This window comes from Meriones unguiculatus, chromosome 11 (assembly GCF_030254825.1).
Source record: "Meriones unguiculatus strain TT.TT164.6M chromosome 11, Bangor_MerUng_6.1, whole genome shotgun sequence".
Taxonomy (NCBI): domain Eukaryota; kingdom Metazoa; phylum Chordata; class Mammalia; order Rodentia; family Muridae; genus Meriones; species Meriones unguiculatus.
This window is the reverse complement of record NC_083359.1, coordinates 101,609,393-101,631,481: the sequence shown is the minus strand read 5'-3', so window position 1 is coordinate 101,631,481 and position 22,089 is coordinate 101,609,393. Positions and strand designations below refer to the sequence as shown.

The 22,089-nt window shown below is 45.0% G+C and overlaps 1 protein-coding gene across 1 annotated transcript in view; it reads right to left on the bottom strand.

Moving 5' to 3' along the window:
- Capn8 (calpain 8) overlaps positions 1 to 22,089 on the bottom strand; it is a 99,305-nt gene that overhangs the window by 74,065 nt on the left and 3,151 nt on the right. The window lies entirely within an intron of this gene.

Below are 22,089 nucleotides of genomic sequence, written 5' to 3'. Positions count from 1 at the left end.
TTGACTCTGTGCTCTTGACTGTGACTTGTGATGGCCTCAAGTCCTCGCCTTGGCTTCCAGAATGATGGTAAAAGCCAGAATTGTGAGCTACACGAACACCTCCTCTTTCAAAGCTGTGTCTTGTCGAGCTGCTTTGTCAAAGCAGCAGAAACAAAGCCAGAACCAGTGGCATTCAGCACATTTCCACCAGCCATCCACAGAACTATGTCCAGTCTTCCGAGAATGAAACTCGGAGCTTATGAAGAGAGAGATATTTGCCTCTCTACCCAGCCCCTGGCAGTCACTATTCTACTCTGGGACTCAGAGCAGTTTTGACTCAGTTTCTCCTTGCTGACTGTTGGGATGGCTTGTGTATCCACTGGCCTTCCCGTATATGCAGGATTCAAGTCCACTGTGGAGAAACACAGGGTTGTGGAAGGAAAAGAGAAGTGACGACACACACAGTGAGGTTTGGTCCTAGGCCTCCTGTTCTGAAGCTCAGTAGCTCCACCAAAGGTCTACCCAAGGCTTCCTCACCACCCAGGAGCTTCCACAAGCTACTTTCTCATTCCAGATCCACAGTGGACTTCCCAGCCTGGCTACCTACTGCTTAACTCCCTAATGACCTCTCTTTTAGGCCCTGTACCATCACAGCCTGGCATCAGGCTTCCTATGTTTGCCACGGCGGTTGACTTAGTTGTCACTCAGTCCTACCCTGTATTGATCTTGGCTGTAGGCTTAGTTTGATGTGCTTTCTGTAACTTCTGTTTGCTTTACGCTTAGTCTGAGGTGATTTCTGTAACTTATGTCAAAAGAAAAGCTGTACACAGTCTGCTGGTAACTCTTTAAATTTCTAGACTTTCAGGTTTGCAGAAAAATAACTGGAGTTCCCTCACCCTCAGACACAGTTGCTGTGATGTCAATGCCTTGGTCTACCGTGTGCTTTGAACGTATCATTGTCACCACAGTTTCAGTCGGGGCCATCTTCAGTTCTGTGCTTTCTATGGGCTTGTCAAGAGTAGAACAGCACACGCCCACCATTGCTGCATCTACCGAGCTTTCACTGCCCTAAACCTCCACGCGCCACTGCTCCCCGCTCTCTCCCTCGCCACCAAACACAAAGCAATGGTCTTTGTACTGTCACAGTTTCACCTTCTCCAGAAGGTCCTAAGGTAGCAATTATACAGCATACGGCCTTGTCAGTCACTTAATAACGTGAATTAAAGCTTCCGCCACGTCCTTTTATAACTCGATGGCATCCTTTATTTTCTAAACTACACAATAATACTCTAAAGCAGTGGTTCTTGGCCTGTGGGTCACGACCATCAGAAAACACATATTTCCAATGGTCCTAGAAACCCCCAACCATAAATTTATTTCTATTGCTACTTCATAACTATAATTTTGCCACTACGTGTGTCTCAGTTCCTAAGACCATTGGAAATATGTGTTTTCCGATGGCCATGACCCACAGGTTGAGGACTGCTGCTCTGAAGAAATAAACTCTCAAAGCTGGCAGCTGGTGGGAGAAGTCCCTCCCAGCTTGTCTCCGTAATGTGCCTTCTGACTGTCTCACTTTCCCTTGTGATTTGAGCTTCTGCCATTTACATGACTCGCCTTACCCTCTAGCGACGCTTTATTTTGTACTAGCAGAGATAAACTGGCTGTCTTCTGGTTTGTGTCTACATGATCTATCCTTCTTATTAGGTAGTTCCCTAAAGGTTTTTAAATGTGTAAAACAACCCCAGGGAAGATAGATAACATGTGTGAATACCATGAAGAGGGGGAAAGAGTGATGAAATTGGGGCAGAGTCCTAAAGACAAATGCTCACTTAGATTCCATTAAGTTCTGTTCCTGGCAAGGACACAAATCATGCAGCCAGATATCTAAAACTGAGAGCAAAGCATACAACCCAACTCAAAACAAAACAAAAAACTAAAACTTAAGATGTCATTGATATGAGGCATTAAAAATCCCCTTACACCACAAGTACCCTAATGCCACATACAGATTTGAATGCTCAGGGACATCATGCAACCTCTTTCTTAAAACTGACTCTGGATAGCTCAGCTCTAGAGAACTGGAATTGCTGTTTATCATCTGGGGTCCTCTGGAGAAGTGTCAATTTCTCCAAATTCTAAAGAGAGGAAAATAATGTGGAGTTAATTAAAGTGTGCCGAGCCAGTCATTTTCCACAGGGCGTAGAACTAATGTGTCATTAGGAGAACAGCGAAGGCCAGGACACTCATAAGTTGTTGGTAAATCTAGTGCATGGCTCTCCAGAGCTGATAGAAACATAATTTACTCGAAGAAGAAGAAGAAGAAGAAGAAGAAGAAGAAGAAGAAGAAGAAGAAGGCCTTTTCTGTATGTAAAAATAACTTCCACAGTTAAGAATCTTCTAGCTAAAGATGGCAGGATAAACCAAGACAGTTTTTCCTACATAGTTCAGCTTAGAAGGCACATCTAGGACCATACCACCCTGAATTCGTCCAGTCTCCACACTATCTCAGAAGCTAAGCAAGGTCAGACCTGCTCAGTACTAGGATGAGAGAAAGAACTTATCAGATAGGAGAGGGGAAAAAAAATCAACCAAAGAGACAGAATAGACAAGACCCCGAATGTTCTTTCTCTCTCTCTCTGTCTCTCTCTCAGCAAATATTGAACACCACTTAGTATTTCTTTATTTTCACAGTCATATGGGTTAGTAACTCTAAAACTGCTTTCTATGTATTCTTGGGTTAAATAAATAACTAAATCAAGAAGAATAAAGGCATGTTTCCTGTTGAAGAAGAGAACTACAGAGATGGAAAGAAAAAGCAAAAATGAGCCAAGAGGTGCTCATTTTGAACTACAGGCCAACTTAAAACTTACATAGCAAAGTAAAAATTTTTATGGCTAAGGTATACTTTATTTATCCCCTCTATAAGCACGAAAAGAGCATGGATTTAGGTACCTTTTTTTTTTTGCTCAAATTTAATTTTGATTTCGATTTTTTTAATGCTTCATAACACGATATTTATTCCATTTCATATTTTGTTTCATTTATTTAATTTATTTATTTATTACTGCTTGTTGCTGCTTTTTCAATTTTATTTACTGAGAGTGAGAGGGCATTTTTGCGGCCTATTTCTTCTTCCTTCTGTAAGCAGCACCTTAAGCTTACTAAATTTGGAACACCTAAGCAACCCGGGAGAGGGGTCAGAATCAATCAGGGGCGGAAGAAAAGATTGTATTTTTAATGATGCCCTTTAGTGGGTGATCAACTGGTTTCACTCTTTTTTTTTTTTTTTTTTTTTTTTTTTTACTCTTTTAAAAGTTTATTATGGTTTCACTCTTAATTGTGCTCAGGGCTGAATTAAACCTGCGTGGTCCCTTCTCAGAGCCGCGCGTTGAGGCGGAGGTGCCCGTGCGGTCGTGGAAGAGTGTTCTCAGTGTCCACCTCACCCAGCAGCGCTGATTCTGAGAAACTCCTCCAGGAGAGAGCAGCCGACCCAGGTCCTCCCCGGGTTCGGGAGCTGTGTCCTCGGGAGGCGTGTGGCGGCCAAACTCTGGGAAAGAAGCAGTCCTCGGCTTCCCGGCGAGGACTTTCTCAGCACGCAGGTCTTGCTCGCCGAGGAAGGGGAGTCCAGAGCCGGCACGCAGCTGACCCACTTCCAACAAGCGTGAGTTGGCTTTGCCCAGCTGGAAGCTGTTCTCAAGGATTCCCGAGGTCAGGAGGAGGCAGCGAAGCGGATCCCGGTCGCTTGATCACACTGGCCCTGTCCAGGGAGCACTAGCTCAATCCTCCCACAGTCTTGGAATGCTGGAGGTCGAGGCTCTGCGCGTGCCTCGTGCTCTGCTCGGAACGTGGTGCCCTCAGAACTGGTTCTCGGGGTTGACCAGTTCTTGTCTGAACCAACCATTGTTACAAATGGTTGGTTCAGACAAGAACCTGGGTGGCTCATGGAAGCCACGACGGTGTCAAAGGCCTCCTGCGGGTTTTGATGCCCTGAACTTCGGGGGCCTTCTTACTGTCTCCACGAAACCCGTTAGCGTGCAGGAGTCTCATCTGCTTCGCTGTCGTGCTTTCCAACAGGTCCAGCAGGCAGCGAGTGGCCCGGTGGCTTGTCCTCCCGCACCTCCATCTTCATCCTCTTTGGCGCCTCCTCCGCCCTGCGCTGGTCCTCAGAGCCTCAGAAGCAGCCTGAGGCGGGGCCGGACTGCGGGGTCGCAGGGAGGGCGACCTCAGAGGAGCCCCGGAGTGTGAGACCTCCCAGACCACCGGGAGGGTAGCGGCTTGGAGGAGAGCAAGGAAAGCAGGGTAGACGGTGGGAGGAGGAGGAAGGTGGAGACGACGTGGAAGAGGAGAGGGGGAGGGGTCCCTGCACCCGCATCCAGCCAGGCGGAACGCTCAGTGGGCGAGGGTAAAAGAGGCAGCCCGCGGTGATGAAGAGCCTTCTTCTATCTAATCTGTTATGATTTGCTTAACGGATGAAAGAACCACCGAGACGATAAAGCTGGCTCAAAGAGGCACGAACTGGTTGGCACCACGAAGAGCAAGAAAACGAGTAAGATTTGGGAATTCCTAAATTTGGCTTTTTTGGAGGTTTGTTTCCACTTTCATTGTTTTTCTTTTTAACCTTTTAGGAACTATTTGCATCCGTACTGGATTTTTAAAAATGTCTACACATTAAAATGTGGTTTTATGGACTCTTTTATGCCCTCTTCCATGGTGAATAGCAAACTAAACAAAGGCGATTAAACATTCTACTGAGAATGAAAACATCCTTGGCTGAGCCTGTTGACTGGACACTGCCTATACCCAAGACAGAGTTCTCTGCTTGAGGAAACACGATTACTTCCATAGCAATAAATGCTCAGATCTAGGTTTCTCCATGAAAGAGACCATGGCTCCTCAAGAAACAGTCCATCCCAGACCAGGCCACAGAACACATGTAAGAAGAATCCAGAATATCTTTTCGTTCTCCATGAATGATGAGGACGTGACAAGAGGGCAGAGGACGTGGCTTGAAACAACAAACACGGGTAAAAATCGGGGTCACGGGGAGCATCAAGCTAAATAATAATGGTGATGCATTCTAAGCCATGAGTAAACCGGAAACTCCATGTGTCTTATCTCCGTAAATGGCCGGGAGGGGAAAACTTTTTCTAACCACAAAAGGCCAACCAGCAAAAGAAGAGGACATTTCAAATTTAAAACACAAATTTGTAACAATGGTTGGTTCAGACAAGAAATGCTGGTAAAGGGTGTTATCGTGGGGTATCTGCCAGAGAAGACTACTCAAGCACAGGTTTAAACCAATAGAAAGTCTTCATTAGCTGACTGGCGACTACAGTGGGTGTTCAGGATCCTCGTGAAGCCCGAGCCTTTCTCAGGGTGAGCTTTTTAAGCACAAAAATCATGTCCTGGGTTGACGTACCTCAGCTAACAAGAACAGTCAGCCAGAAGCAGAACTACAGAAGCAAAAGAATAAGGTTAGGACACTGAGATTTCCCATAACTGTGGACTTTAATGGACTAGGCCTTTGTTTTAGTTTTGGCAGGGGATACTGTCTACATGCTTAGTTTTACAGTCTGAACGGGACTCCCACCACAGAGCGAATTGTTCTAAGGTCTTGCTTGGGACCCTGTTACAAAGGCTAAAACTGGTAGGTGAAAGTTTGATGAGGAAAAGTACGTGGTGTCAAAGTACTTCCCAACCAAAGTCTGATTACTTACAGAGGGGGAAATAGCTTAGTAATGGAGAAGCTGACAGTGCCTGCCCTGCCTAGGTGATCAAAATTAGCATCACCAAAAATGAAACAAATCGATGTTGCATGCCTCCTTAAAGTAATGCCCTACAAAGGACACACCACTCCCATGATATCATTGCCAAAAAAAGTCAGATCTCAATTTTGTTCAAAGAGCAAAGGACACACCACTCCCATGATATCATTGCCAAAAAAAGTCAGATCTCAATTTTGCTCAAAGAGCAGAGAAACCCAAACTGAGGGCATTGCACCAACCATACCCTATGTTGTTAAAAAAAAAAAAAAAATCCCATGGTCATGAGAAACAATATAAGCTGTGAAATCACTGTGGCTTAGAGAAGACTGAAAAGCTGTAACATCAGAATGCAGTCCGTGCAGCTGTGTTGGGCCATTTACCAGGGAATTACCACAGCTGTGAAAGAAATTAATGAAATTAAAAATAAACTGTGGGTCAGATGATAGCAATATATCAATGTTAAATGCGCTGTCTGCAATACACCTTCAACTGTTTTTGCGGCAAACTGCCTAATGTCTGCAACCGATTCTCAGGTGTTCTTGAAACAAGGACACACAAAGACATACATGTATGCAGACAACAATGATATGTGTATATGATATGCATATAATAGTAGTTAAATGGATAGTTGAGATACAGTAGATAGATCTAGACAGTAAAATAAAGCAGAAAACTAACAAAAAGTAAGCAACTGTTAAGTCAGGGCAAGTGATATATGCAGGGGGGTTGGTGATACTATTCTTCCATAAGTTTAAAATTTGTTACCCACGTCCATTTTTCATTACTATAAAGAAATGCCTGAAACTAACTTTATAAGGGAGAAAGCCTGTGTGGATTCACAGTTCTGGAAGTGTAAGGCCTAGAGGATACATCCCCTATGGCCTTCTCTTGAGAGCGTTTGTATGTGTGCTTATGTGCGTGCGTGCATGGATTCAGTCATGGGATCAGCCCTAATCAGCTCACTTAATCCCAACCACTTCTACAGTCTCATCACTAAATACCAAAGGGGATGAAGTTCTTAGCTTCTTACAGTCTTGTACTGTTTTCAGGCTGCAGGTCACTCACATCACTCGCAAACCACAGCATTTGTCAAGAGAAAAGTCCTCCAAGAAAACCAGGAAAAAGACCGGGTCAGCCTCCATCACAACCCAGGTGGGTCTTGGATAACTGTTTCGGCAGCACCCAGGAGCAGCAGTCCACAATTCCCAATCGAAAACAAGTAATGGGTCACAGTCCTCCACATTGGGTCACTAGATAGAAAGGGTCGGAGCAGCAAATAGCTCCCAGCACACAAGGTCCAGGAGTCCGTGAAAGAGGGAGGAATAGTCCTGAGTCACGGCAGAACCACCCACACCTACTAAAGCCAGTGGAGAAAGATCTTCTGGTCCCTGATGCTCCAATTTACAGGATCTGCCTGTCCATGGTGCTGAGTCTAGGACTTCCTGAGAAAGTACAAGGACAGAGAGAAGGGGACCAGAACTTCAGCAGACAGCCACGGGCGACCCGGCATGTTCTCAGGAAGGAAAGAAACTACTCTCAAAGGTTAAACCTCTAGGTTCAGAACCACAGACGGTTGGGAGGAAGGGGGATTGCGCTGACAGGTGCAGAACATGCTGGACAGGACCCTAACCTAACAAGGAGACTTGTGGTCCCATCGAGGGGTAATGACTGATGTAGAATCAGATGCAGCAGACGGATAAAATCCATCTACACATAGCTAGGAACCACAGGAATTTACCTGCAAGATGACAGTACAGAACAGAACATATGATCACAACAAATAAAACGGACCCAGGTAAGAGGAATTTCACTCATGAGCCACTCTCAGCTCATTCCAGAACAAGCCCTGCTTTCCACGAGGAGAGGAGAGTCATGCACAGGCTGCTTCAGCATCTGACCACCTCACTGAGGCTTTTTAAAATCTTTGTCAGAGAAACCCACTCAGAGAAGATCCACCTGAGAAACACACAGAGGCCTGGAGCCCAGGACCCCAGACAAAATGATGCCATAAAAATAAGAGATCTCAGCACTTGGGGAGGCAGAGGCAGGCAGATCTCTGTGAATTCAAGGCCAGACTGGTCTACAAAGTGAGTCCAGGACAGCCAAGCCTACACAGAGAAAGCCTGCCGTGAAAAACCAAATAATAGATGATAGATAGATAGATAGATAGATAGATAGATAGATAGATAGATAGATAGATAGATGAGAGAGAGAGAGAGAGAGAGGTAAGAAAAGAGGGTGTAGAGCAATTGTAAGGGCCACAGCTGGCCAATAACATCAAGGAAACAGTGTATCCCAGACACAACAGAGCAGACATACATGTGGACTTGTAACAGGGCCCCTAGAACTTAGCACAACTGACTCCATGGTGGAAGTCCCATTCAGGCTGTAAAATTCAGCATTTTGGTGGGACTACCTGACAAAAAGCAAAACAAAGACCTAATCCTTCAAAGCCCACATTTCTGGGAAAGTTTCTCACTCATGTACTAACCTTGCTTTTTGGCTTCTGTAGTTCTGCTTCTGGCTAACTGTTCTTGTTAACTGAAATATGCCAACTGGGACATGGTTTTTGTGCTTAAAATCTCATCCTGAGAAAGGCTTCAGGCTACACTGAGATCCCAAACACCCAATGTAGTCATGGCCGGCTAATAAAGACTTTCTTTTGGCTTAAACCCATGTCTGAGCAGTCTTCTCTAGTGAATACCCCACAACAAACTCACAGTGATAATCACAGTGTGCACAAAACCTGTACAAATCCAACCAGAGAAAATTCCAATATAGAGAGGGGAAAGTGGACATAAAACCCCACCATATACTGAGGAGCAATTGCTATAGGAGAGCTGCTTAGACAGGGAGAGTCCGTCTTTTTTAATGATATGACCCTTGGGAGTTTGAAAACATCCCAGGACAAGCCCACCCCCAAAACTAGCTGGGCAAGATAAACTGGATTCATTGTGGAGTGAGAAGAGATGGAGAGGGTGGTAATAGGAGGAGTTGGGGGATGGAAGGTAAATATTGTCAAATACTTTATACAAAATTCTCAATAAAATATTGCTGAAGTGTCTTTTAAAAACAAGAGATAGAAACTGGGTCTCTAAACATTCTGTCATGGATGGGGGAGGGTACTGCAAGGCCTCACCGTGAGGACCTACAGTTGATCAATGGTTGTTAGGGAAAGAGAAAAATAACATTTTCTTCAGTGGTATAGTCACTGGTAAGATGCATCAATAAGTAATCTTTCATCCTTGCTTTTGTTAGTAACGTTAATTATAGTCCTTGGTTCTCCCCAAAGAGAGCAAAGTGCTGAAGGAAGGGAGACTATTACAGTTAATTTTATAAAACTATTTGTTTCTCTGTTTCTCTCTTATCCCAGCTATTACACAACTAAGACTCTTTTTTGTTTGTTTAACAATAAGCTTCACAGCACAAAAACTGAGCAGTTATTACTCTTTTCTTAACCCTCTAAGCTAATTTGGCTTCCGCCCAGCTTACATCCCAAAGATACTCGCGCTTTGTAGCTTTTCTACTCCAGTTCCTTTCTTGATCCCACCTGGACCTCTGGCTGAGTCCGCCACTTCCTCTGGCTGGTAGGAACTCTAGCCCTATTCTCTCCCTTGCTCAGCGATTGGCTGTAAGCTGCTTTATTGGCATATCAGGGGACAATTGGGGAACGGTATTAACACAACATTGAGACAGGAGAGTCTCCGAACAATGATTGCAACCAGATATGGGGGGTTCAGAAACAGCATTTGAATTACACAATAACCTTATGCCTACAGGGGAACTAACTGGGAAGAGGGGGGGATCATCAGACAGAGTGAGGGGAGGCCAGAGGGTAATCAGGGGTTAATACGATCAAAACGCACTATATGCATGCATGTAAATGTCCTACTAAAACCATGATGCATAATTAAAATATGCAAATTGAAACATTTAAAACAGAAAATAATAAAATGTAGAGGCGCTGGACAGGCTCATTCACCTTCAGCCATCTGCAGCAGTGGGCCCCAGAGGTGACCTGAGCGCCTCTCCAGCATCCCACAAAGGAATCTTCCTTCTGGTCCCTTCACTGGGAACTTGCTCCACAGCGATGTCCTGAGTGATGTGCCTGAGACCCAGCTCCCACAGCATGGGACAAGTTAGTGTTCTATCTTCCAGGCTCTGTAAAAAAGCACCCTTTCTGCTGCTTTACTTTTCATGGCTGCTGGAACAAATGGAGTATCTCAAGAGGTGAAGGGTCCCAACCAATCTCACCGGGCTACATTTAGAGTCCCTCCTGCGTGCAGGAGGAGATCGTGTACTTGCCATTCCCAGTGTTTAGAAACTGACTGCCTTCCTTGGGTTGCGGTCTTTTCCTCCTATCACCTCACATCCTTGCTTCTATTGTCACATCACTTCCTACCCAGCCCTCCTGCCTCCCTCGTACGGACTTTTGTAATGACACTGGGTCAACCTGAACAGAGAGTCTCCACCATCTCAAGATCCTTGACCTCACTTCTTCAAAGTCCCTTTACCCCACAAAGTAACACAGTGGGGTTCAGAAGATTAGAGTGTGGCCATCTTCAGGAAGCTGTTACTCAACCTACCACGGTTGCCAAGCCTCAGGCAGTAGGGACAAACCTAAAAGCAAAGGATTGTTAGAGGCGGATTCCTTCTGTGCATGTTATAAAGTAGAGGTAGAGAGATAACAGATAGATAGGAAATAGATAAATTATAAATGATAGGTAACAGATAGATGATAGATGGATAATACATATATTGTAGATATATAATGATATAGTTGATAGATTATAGATAAACAATAGATTATAGATAGGTAACAGATAGATGCTAGATGGATAATAGATTGTAGATATATAATGATAGATAATATATTACAGCTGGATAATAGGTAGATTATTGGCAGATAATAGATATATGACAATAGACTGTAGATAATGATAGATTATAGATAAATAATAGGTAGATACATAAATTATAGATAAACAGATGATAGATGATTTGATAAATAGGTGCATAAATAGGTTATAGATACATAATAGATTGATTATATAGAGAGATAAATAGATCCGCTGTGACAGACGGATAATTGGTAAGTACATGAATGATAACTAGCTAGACAGACAGCTATCACATACACACATGTGAAGGAGTCTGTATCAGATTCCTGAAATCAGTATCTTGATAAACACAGCAGTGTTTTTTTGCTAGATTCAGTTGCTTATGCCTGCCAAAAGGGCTTTTTAGGTAGAGATTTCCTTTTGCATTGCTGAGTTAATTTTTTTTACTTGAAATAACATTACTGCATTTTGCCACATGGTGGAGCCAACGAAACATCAACGAGGCGTTCACAGCCTCCATTTTGCTCTCACTTTCTGACTGGTTGTGACAATACCCACCCTCTGTGATTTAGACTGTTCATTTGTTCAGGAAATCTCAGAGAGCCTTACAGTTTTCTGTACACAAAGTGCACACGAGAGTGAAGAGAGATGTCCTCTCCTGTCAGCTGTCAGCATGATGGAAGAGATGAGAGTGCTGAGTGCCACTGTGAGCAAGTATAAGCTGCAGAGTGTCATTGTCCTCAAGGAAACCAGTTTTTCCCAGGTCTGAGGGTGGAAGGGGTCAGCTGGGCTGGAGATGTACGAGAGCGCTCCTGGCCAGACCTTTGCTCCCAGGGATGCATCTTCATCACCGTTGGCATGCTTGTGAGGGGGTCTACTGTGAGCCCTCTCCTACCACACCTGACATACTGTCACAGGTCCCTATACCTACTTCCTTTATATGGCCTTACACCATCTGACCTCTGTGTACCTCCTAGGCTCAATTCTTTACTTCACCAAACTTTAGTCAGGCTCCTGAACCTTCTGAGCACTTCTAACAAAGTCTACTTTTAACAAAGAACTCTATGAAGTCACCTTATCAAGAAATGTGCCCATCCTTAGGCCAGCAAGACTGTGAAGGTGCTTGCTGCCTGAAACATCAGTTCAACCCCTGGAACAGTGCTTCTCAACCTTCCTAATGCTGAGACGCTTTAACACAGCTCTTCATGTTGTGGTGACTCCCAGCCACAGAAGCTTATGTCTGTTGCTTCTTCATAACTGTAATGCTGCTACTATTACGAATGATATCCTGATGTGCAGGATATCTGATATGCGACCCCTGTAAAAGGGTCTTGTGACCCCTCAAAGGTCATGACCCACAGGTTGAGAACCACTGTCCTGGAACAACACAGTGGAAGAAGAGAACAGACTCCTTCAAATTGTCCTGCGACACACACACACAAAAATGAATGAATGACTAAATAAATAAATGGAAAAATAAAGAATCCCTCCATCTCCACTGTGTTCAGCATTGGGATCTAATGGAGTCCCTGACCCTCTATTATCCTCTGGGTGACTTGTGATCACCTGACTTAAATTCATCAAAAATGCTGTTACTTGTGTATGCTGGCTAGTTTTGGTTGAATTGAGAAACATGTGCAGCAGAAAGTAATGAAGCATGTCCTTAAGTGTGTCTTACAAGAGTGTTTCCAGCGTGGATTAAAAGAGGAGGGCGCACATCCCTTACTGAGGGTGACACTGTCTTGTGAGCTGAGGCGTGGGATGTGCAATAAAGAAAAAAGGAGAACAGTTGCTGGCACCAGCCTTGTCTGTTCTCTGCTTGCTGGTCGGCCCGGATCCGAGGCATGTCAGCCAGTCTGCCGTGCCTTCCCACAATGATAGGCTACTGTACCCTCTCCAACCACAAGCAACACAAGCCCGTCCTCCCAGGGGCTGCTTCTGCCAGGGACTTGGTCTCAGCAGTGACTCGGGTAACTGGGTTATAAATAACCGGGTCAATCCAATCCCCTTACCCTGAGGCTTCCACTTTAGTGACCCAGCCCTGCCCTTGGCTGTAACTCCTTATTGGGTCACTAGCTTCCTTGCTCCCAAATCCCATTGCCACGGTCCCTTCACCTATTATGATGGTCCAGAATAGTCTTCCTGAAGCATGCCGTTGACTTGTTTTTTAATTCAAAACTCTCATCACCACATAATCACCCTCCTGGGCATCCCATACGGTACTCTCAGAGTTGCCAGGGTTTATCTAGCTTCCATGATCTTCCAGGTGGCTCCAAAAATACCCTGGGAAGATAGGCAGAATCTGGGCCCTGTGTGAAAGGGTAACCTAATCCCAAACAGACTCTCCGAAGATTTCTTTAGCTCCCATCCTCAAATTCTCCTATCAGCCAGCACTCACAGTTTAGGGAGGAGCTGAGCTACAGAAAGTAAGAAAAGGAGACAATAGGAAATGCTTGTAGGGCTTTTTGTCCCAGGCCATTCTCCTGTAGATAAGCACTCCACCTTAGGGATTCTCCTGTAAAGAGGGATGGTACATCATGCCCCCATTTTAAATGCAGGAGACAGGCCAACAGCACCCCAGCCCAGCCAACACCAGTGACACTGACATTAAGGACGCCAACAGTCTTTGCCTTGGGGAAGCTCTGTGTCTCTGTCTTCCATTTAATAAACCTTACAAAGCCCCTTCCAAGTGCCAGGCACTCTGCCAAGGCCACAGCAGTCCACAAAAAAGACACAAGCTCATCTCTTAGTATATCATAATGCAACAAAGCTAGAAATCAATGGCAAGAGTAATTAGAGAAACTGAACAGTGATGTGAGAGCAAGCACACACTTTTAACAACCAGTGAGCCAGTGAAGAAATCAATAGGGAAAATTTAAAATTCTCCGGAATCAAATGAAAATAAAAACACAATATAAAATAACCCTGGATACAGAAAGAAAAAGAAGTTTATAACTAATTATCAATGTCTATATTAAACCATGCGGAAAAGTGACTTCCAGGTAAGATGGTCTAGAACCTACCTCTGTGTGGCCCAGCAAAAGAGAAATGCCAAGATAAGAAAAATAAAAAAATTAAAAATAGATTCTATCTCAAAGAAAGAGGAAGGAAGAGCTTTGGAAATCTACAAAAGGAATGAGAAGATGGTGGGAGAGTACGAGAAATGGGAGGTGGGATACTGAAAAGAAGAAAGCCAAGCCGAGCACTGTCCCAGCTCTATGGCTAGGAGTGAGGCAGAAGGCGACCTGGGTAGCAAGACTATCCTAGAACATCCTGATCGTCTTACCCACAAGGCCGCTCCTACCCTCACATCCCACTGATGGTCTTGCCGAAGCCCTGGCTTCTCTTGTGGAAAGCCTCAGCCATCGGGGAAGTGGCCCTGCCTCAGAGGACTGTGGTGGGGTGCCATCTTGCCTGAGAGGTACCCAGAGTTTAAGGATGAGTACCCTTGAGGCTTGAGAACAGGAAACAGTCCCAAGTCTTAAGGCCATAGGTCAAACTGCCATAGCCCCACAGTGAGAAGGCAGCCCTGGGAGATGGTTGTGCAGAGTGGGAAGGCCAGACTGCAAGTAGCTAAAAGGTGCAAGCAAGGAGCGGCAGGCTTCGCTCAGGCCGTCAGGTGCACAGAGAAGACGGCTCCTCTCTCAAGGGCTAAGAGCAAACATCACTGGCTGAGAATAGTTCCAGAGCTTAATAGCCCCAAAGCAGAGATCGGCAGAGCAGACCAACCTCTGGAGACAGCTAGGTGCTGTAAGTCCATTGCTGGTGTCAGAAGACTCTGAAGCACCAGCAGAACACTCATCAACCATGGCTGCCTGTCTCCAGCATGGTCATGAGTGTTTGGAGGGCTTTGAGAGTGTGAAGACAGGTGTTCCCATGTGCTTGTTTCCTCCACTCTCACTGCACTTGGAAGACACTTGGCTCAAACATCACCCACGCCAGAGAGCACAAACTGGGAGTCTTGGAAGAGTGGAAGAACCTGTTTGGCCCATAGATTACAAAGCCAAGCATGGTTAGCCAGTAGAAGCTTTGTGTGTGCAAAGAACAGAGCTGCTGATGTTAAGATAGCTCCGACAAATGCCAGACAGGCTCATTACAGGTTCAGTTCAGCAGGGCACACACTATACTGTTTGGAATTCACTCTTTGCACATTTATTTATGCATACTTTTAGAAGTATTTTGAGTTTATCTTATTGGGTTTATTTTTATTTCCCCTTCTTATATTCATTCTTAGTTACTTTTCTACTGTTGTGAAGAGATACCATACCCAAGGCAATTTCTAGAAGAAGGAGTTTTTTGGGGATTACAGTTTCAGAGGGTTAGAGTCAATGACCATCTGGCATGGCAGCAGGCAAGCATGCTGCTGAAGCATTAGCCAAGAGTCTACATCCTTATCCAAAAGTAGGAGGGAGAGAGAGAGAGATAAAGAGAGAGCTAACCAGGAATGGAAAGGGCTTTTGAAATCACCCTGAGTAACACATCTCCTCTATCAAGGCCACACCTCTTAATTTTTTCCAAAGAGCGCCCCAACAGAGAACAAGTATTCAAATATGTGAACCTATAGGGGCTATTCTCATTCAAGGCATCACATTCCACTCCCTGGCCCTGCTATAATGCAAAATATATATTTAGTTCGACTTCAAAAGTCCCCATGTCTTTCACAGTCTCAACATAGTTTAAAACTCCAAAGCCTCTTTTGAGACTCAAGGCAATCTCTCAGTTGTCACCCCATGTAGAATCAAAATTAAATGATGTACTTCCAACATACAGTGGCACAGATTGTACATCACCATTCTGAAAGGGAGGAGCGGGGCACAGTAAGGAAGGACTGGACTAAAGCAAGCCTGAAACCTAGCGGGGACACTTCAACACTCCATGGCTCCATGGTTCTCCCCTTCCAGCTTTGCTGACTGCAACATATCTCTCTCTCTCTCTCTCTCTCTCTCTCTCTCTCTCTCTCTCTCTCTCTGGGGCTGGTTCTGCTTCCTGTCTGCAGCTCTCCCTGGCAGGTATCCCAAACTCTGGCATTTCCAACATTTTGGGGTCCCCAACAAAATCCACACTTCACTTTTACAACATAAAAACATCAGATGGGTCCTGACTCCAGTTTCAACTATGGATAGGTCACCCAAACTATACCATACATGAGATGGGCTTGAATGCCTTCTACAGAATATTTCATCAAACAGATATGAAATACACACTCTTTTCAGCTCATGGAACTTTTTCTAAAATATTCAAGGGTACAAATGTGAAATAACCTAATAATGTATTGTATAAAACTAGAAATAAATAGACCAAGAAACCATAATAACAACATAAGTACTTGGAGACTGAATAATACACTCTGGAATGGATAATGTGTCATTAAAAATATAAACAAAAATTGTTTTAAATTCCTAGGTGAAAGCATAACTTGCCAGAACTTAGAGAAAATAGCCAAAGCAATCCCAAGAAGACAATTTATAGTTATCAGTGCTCATATTCAGAAAATCAGAGAAATCACAAGTATATAACTAAATGATGCATCTCCAGATTTTAGAAAAACAAAAGACAAATTCAAAAGCAGTAGACAATAATAAATGATAATAATTAAAATGAAGATTAATGAAGTAGAAGCTAAAATAACAAATAAATAATTGGGGGGGTTGACAACATAAACATGATTGCCAGTTAGTTAATAAATCTAACCAAAAGTAATAGAGACAACCCAAGTTTATAAAATTAGATGAGGGAGGAATATTACAATAGATTCCAGTGAAATCCAGAAGAACATTAGGGAATATTTTAGAAACTTATATTTCAAGTGAACAGGGAAATCTAGAAGAAATGGATAAAATCCTGAACATATATGACATAACAAAATTAAATCAAGACATTGTGGATAACTGAACAGATCCAGAGCAAGCAACAAACCTGAGAGTTCCGGAAGAAATTAAAGCCCAGGACTGAATGGATTCACTGCTGAATTCCACCAAGCTCTTAAAGAGGAGCTAATGGCAGTGCTCCTCCAACTGTCCCATAAAACAGAATAGGAAGGGACTGTACCAAACTGTCCAAGAAACATAAAAAGCACATTTGGTATCCTTAGCCATCGGGAAAACTTACATAGATTCTATCTCCCTGTAGTCAGAATGGCTATCATCTAGAAAAGAAACAATGAGCTGCTGTGGAAATATAAATTAGTGAATCCACTATGAGAATCAGTGCTGAATTCAAAAGAAGAAGAAGAAGAAGAAGGAGAAGAAGGAGGACGAGGAGGAGGAGGAAGAGGAAGAAGACAGGAAGAAGGAGGAGGAAGAGAAGGAGAAGGAGGACTACTACTATCTGGTCTGTCTAAATGAAGGCAAGAAAGCTTACAATAGAGACCTGCACAATCTCTTGCACCATTCACAGCAGCCAGGTAACGGAGTCAGCCTGGGTGTGTGTCCAGTAGTGGATGACTAGATGAGGAAAATGTGTTCCCTTTCCACAGGGGAGCATAATCCAGCCACAAGGACTCTGTCTCTCTGTCTCTGTCTCTATCTGTCTCTCTGTCTCTCTGTCTCTCTGTCTCTGTCCCCACACACACACATTTTCTCTGATCCATGTTCTTCCTCTGGCTTGCCAGGATTACAGACAGGTGCCACTACACTCAGCTTCAAAATCAGAATTTAAAATAATAATAATGATAATATATGAAAGTAGAAGGGAACGCAGGTCAGGGAATAAGGGGCAACAAGGAAGGAGTAGGGAGGAAAGGACACAAGAAAAGCAAGGGGGAGAGGTGACGGTTATCAAAGTCCTTTAGATGAATATGTGAGGATGTCACAATGAAATCAATTGCCTTGAACAACTAATGCACGCTAATAAAAGAGTTAATTCCAAAAGAAAAAAAAAGAGAGAGAGAAGAGGAGCCCACAGACTAGTGGACAATTGGGCAATTATTTGTGGCATCAGGGGACATATATAAAAAACTAAGGGGGCTGGAGAGGTGGCCCCCGTGCTTTAGAGTGCTTGCTGGTCAAGAATATGGACTGGAGTTCAGACTCCAAAGCTTACCTAAAACCTGGGAGAGGTCCTGTGCACACCCGTGACCTCAGCTTGGAGGTAGGTGGAGACAGGAGGACAGCTAGAGCTTGTTGACTGGCTGCCTAGCTGACAAACAGAGCAAGTTCCAGGTTCAGCAAAAGACCTGGCCTCCACAGAACAAGTCACAAAGTAGTACAGGGAGACACCCAGTGCCCTCCCTCTGGCCCCTGTGAGAGGCACCTGCAGCCCTCCACACGCATAGATAAAAATAATAAAACAAAGAATGCAACTAACTTTTACAGGGCTAAGAGAACAACTTCACTCATCCGTAACTGTGCTTTCTTCTGGTGTTTGAGTCCACAGCTCAGGAAACACTTGGAGGAGTTCCAGGTCCTGGTGTGACTTGCATTTCAATTAGTCCCAAGTCTGTTCTAAACACTCCCTTCTTAACATGAGTCAGGAGGCTGAGGCCTCCCAGCAGAACCTGCTCCGGGACAGAGTGACTGGGCCTCAGACACACCCTCAGTCCGCACAGCCTTAGGAGCAGAGGCAGAATGAGCTGTCTCCGGGGAGTCCGGAAGCCCCAGCCCCAGCTGGCACCAGCACTCCTGTAAGGGCTAGACCATTGCCGAGCTGTCAGCCTTCCCCACTCAGCCACAGACAGTGGTCTAGGTAAAACGGAAAGGTCCTGCCCTCCAGCCCCCCTCTGGATCTCTGCTTTTGTGAAGAGGAATTGCTCTGAGTCGAGAGCTGTGGGAACACATAGCTGAGCATGACTCAGTCCCAGGCTCGGTTCTGAGGATCCTCCCAGAACATGCCCTTTTTTGGCCCCGGGCAGGGTTTCCCTCTTCTCTCTTAGGTGCTGATGGGCAGAGCCTCCAACAGTCTCCATGAGCGTCCCCGCTCTCAGGCTCCCTCTCCAGAAGGGCTGGGTGCAAAGAAGGTCTCTTTGGGACTTCAAGTCTTACGGAAGGATGAAGGGGCACCACTGAACCTCCACTAGCTGTGCCTGAGAACCCAAGCTAGGATTCTAGTGAATGGACAACCCCAAAACTGTAGAAAAATCTCCCTGGGTGTGTGCGTAAAGGGAAAAGGAAGAAGACCGAGAAAGGAAAGGTGGGAGGGAGAAAAGGAGGGGCAAGTGCAAGGGGACAGGAAGTCTCCACCAGCTGAAGCATCTGAGTTATTTTACCCCAAACCCTAGCTGTGGCCCCTCGGATCGGGTGTTAAAAGCACAAGCCAGGGAGGTTTTGAGGTGGAAAAGAAAAAATGAACTACAATAAGACACAAGCAGAGGGAATGGGGCGGAGGCGGGAGTTTAAGGCAGTGTATCCAGGAGTAAACACTCCCCACCCCGGAGAGAAGAGAGGAGGGTTTGCTGGCAGGAGTAGGACAAAAGTGTCCAGCAGTCACAGAAGGGACCAGTGCCAGCCAGTCCTGCAGTCTGCACTGTGCTTACAGTTAGATCAAGAGGTTTGCCTCTCCCTAGGAGTGATGCAAGCTCACCATCCCACACCCAGGGCGGGAGTTCCCAGCTGCAGCCCATCCCCACAGTCCAGAGCCATAACTCCCTAAGCTGCATGCAGGCTTCTGAGGAAGCAATTGAATCTCTAGAAACCTGCATTTTCTCTCCCCAGGCGGCTCCAGCCAGTGACAGCAGCACAGGAGTCCTGGACTAGTCAGACCCAGGCAGATCTCTAAGGAGCCATCTTTGTTCTGAGGTCTCCATCTGGGTGGCCAAGCATTCCTCAGAGCTACACTGTATCCTAAGAGTCCTTTTGCCCTGCCTTCTTTTTCTCTCTCTCCATTGTTCTTCTAAGATCTTCCTTCTGGTCTGAAGGCTTTCCCTACCCCCTGCTCTCTGTATGTTCACAGCTGGTGCCTCCCAAAGCCTCTTGTATCTTTTGTTGTTTTGATTTCTGAAACATTGTCTTCTTAGTCTATAGCCCAGGCTGGCTTCAAACTCATAGCAATGCCCCTGCCTGGGACTTCAAAGTATTGAGATTACAGGTGTGACTCACCATGCCCAGCTCCCTTGTACCTCTGCTCCAGTTTGCTTTCTATGGATGTGTTACAAATCATAACCAAAAGAGCAACCTGAAGGAAGCAAAGGTTTATTTGGCCTAGAGGTCACAGTCCATCATGGAGGAAAGCTAAGGCAGGAACTCGAAGCAGAAACTGAGAAACTAGATTGCTCCCTTTGGCTTTCTCACCTCTCTCTTTCTCTCTCTCTCTCTCTCTCTCTCTCTCTCTCTCTCTCTCTCTCTCTCTTTCTCTCTCTTTCTCTGTGTAGCCTTGGCTGTCCTGGACTCACTTTGTAGAACAGGCTGGCTTCAAACTTACAGAGATTCACCTGCCTCTACTTCCTGTGTGCTGGGATTAAAGGCGTGTGCCACTACACCTGGCTTCAGCTACCTTTCTTATACAGCTCAGGCCTACGGGTGGCAACTCCTCACAGTGGGTGGGGCCTATCAAGAACATGACATGTCCACTCTCTGATGGAGGCAATTCTTCAACACAGGTGTGTCAAGTTGACAATGAAGATTAGCAACCACAATTTCTAACATTTTTTTTTGAAAGAATCATTGTGCCTACACCCAGTTAAACATAATTCGTTGCTATAGAACTTATTAGAGTCCTTAACATGTACACAGCAGTATGGCTCATCAAGAAGCAAATTGAATATGAAGCATTTTCCAAAATCACTTGGCCACAAAAAAAAAAAAAAATTACACACCCACATACACACAGACAACCCACCAACATCTCATGAAACTTGGGTTGTTTTTGCAGAGTCAAGTTGCAAACCCAAAGCGTTGAACTAGAACATTTCTAAAGTCCCATTGAACTCTGGTTTCTGTGAGGCAGATCTCACATTGTAAAGCATCCTGGGTGAGTATGGCAGAGAGGAACCCCAAGCCCTTCTCTGCCTTGCATCAGCAACCTGAGCTGTATCCGTGAGCCTTCACCCACCCGACAGTTACTGAGCACTTAGTCAGCACTATGGATGTCATGGTCCCTCTTTCACAGACAGAGAAACTGAGGCCTGAGAAGGTAAAGACACCATCTCAGATGCACAGTCAAGCAAATTCTTAGTGTGGTCACTGAGCCACTCTTGGACAGATGGATACCAAATGGCCGGTCGATGAGGAGCAAGAATCAGAGGGGTGTTTGAAATCAAAGCCCTAGAATAAATGAGACTATAGCAATAATGCTATGTCACTGAGGCAGGCCAAAAACAGTAAGAAAATGACTCCTGACCCCAGAGAGACCACAGCAGAAAGCAGAGGAAGCATATGAACCATGGCTCACCTGTTATAAAGCAGATACAGCAGGAAGCAGGGGCGATGCAGGGCCTGGCATATTAGGAGATTGCTGTGGTTTAGATATTTTAAAAGATTTATTAATTCTATTTTGTGTATGTTATTTTATTTATTTATTTTGCCTACATGTATGTACATGCACCACATGCATGCTTGGTACCTGCAGAGGTCAGAAGAGGGCATTGTATCCCTGGAACTGGAGTTGTGGATGGTTGCAGATCATCACATGGGTGCTGAGAACCAAACCCAGGTCCTCTGTCAGAGCAACAAGTGCTCCTAATCTTTGAGCCCTCTCTCCAGCCTCCGGTGGGGATTTCAAATGCCCTGTAGGCTAGTGGTGAGATACCAGCCTGCAGCACTGTCAGAAGATACTGATAGGAGATGGAGTCCAGTGGGAGAAATATGATGTGATTGTTTGCCTGAGAAACATCCTTTTATTAGTCAATGCTGTATTGCTGTGAAGAGACATTATGACCATAGCAACTCTTATAAAATAAGGCATTTAATTAGGGCTTTCTTACATTCCAAGGTTTAGTCCATTTTCGTCATGGCGGGAAGCCTGGAGGCACACAGACAGACATGGTGCTGGACAGGCAGCGGAGGTGGATCAGCAGGAAGCAGGAAGAGAGAGACACTGGCTCTGGCTTGAGCATTTGAAACCTCAAAGCCCACTCTCAGTGACACACTTCTTCCAACAAGGCCACACCTCCTAAACTGTCTAGCAGCACCACTCCCTAATGACCGAGCATCGAAATATATGAGGGACATTCCTGTTCAGACCACCACAATCTCCTCTAGGCTCACATATTTGAACACTTTGTCCCCAGTTGGTGACACCATTTAGGGAGGCTTAGGAGGTTGTGCTAGAGCTAGTTTATCTCTGTGGGGTGAGATTTGAGTCTATAACCTCACAGCGCTTCCAATTTGCCCCCCTCTCCATGTTTGCAGTTAAAGATGTAATCTCTCAGTTTCCTGTTCCTGCTGCCACTTGCTGCCATGCCTCCTCACCAAGATGAACCCTTATCCTTCTGCAACCATAAGCCCAAACAAATAAACTCGTCTTTCTATAAGAGGCCTTAGTCATGGTATTTTATTACACCAACAGGAAATAAATTACTACCTTTGGGCACTGGGAGCATGCACATTTAGAGGCTATTGAGACCCCAG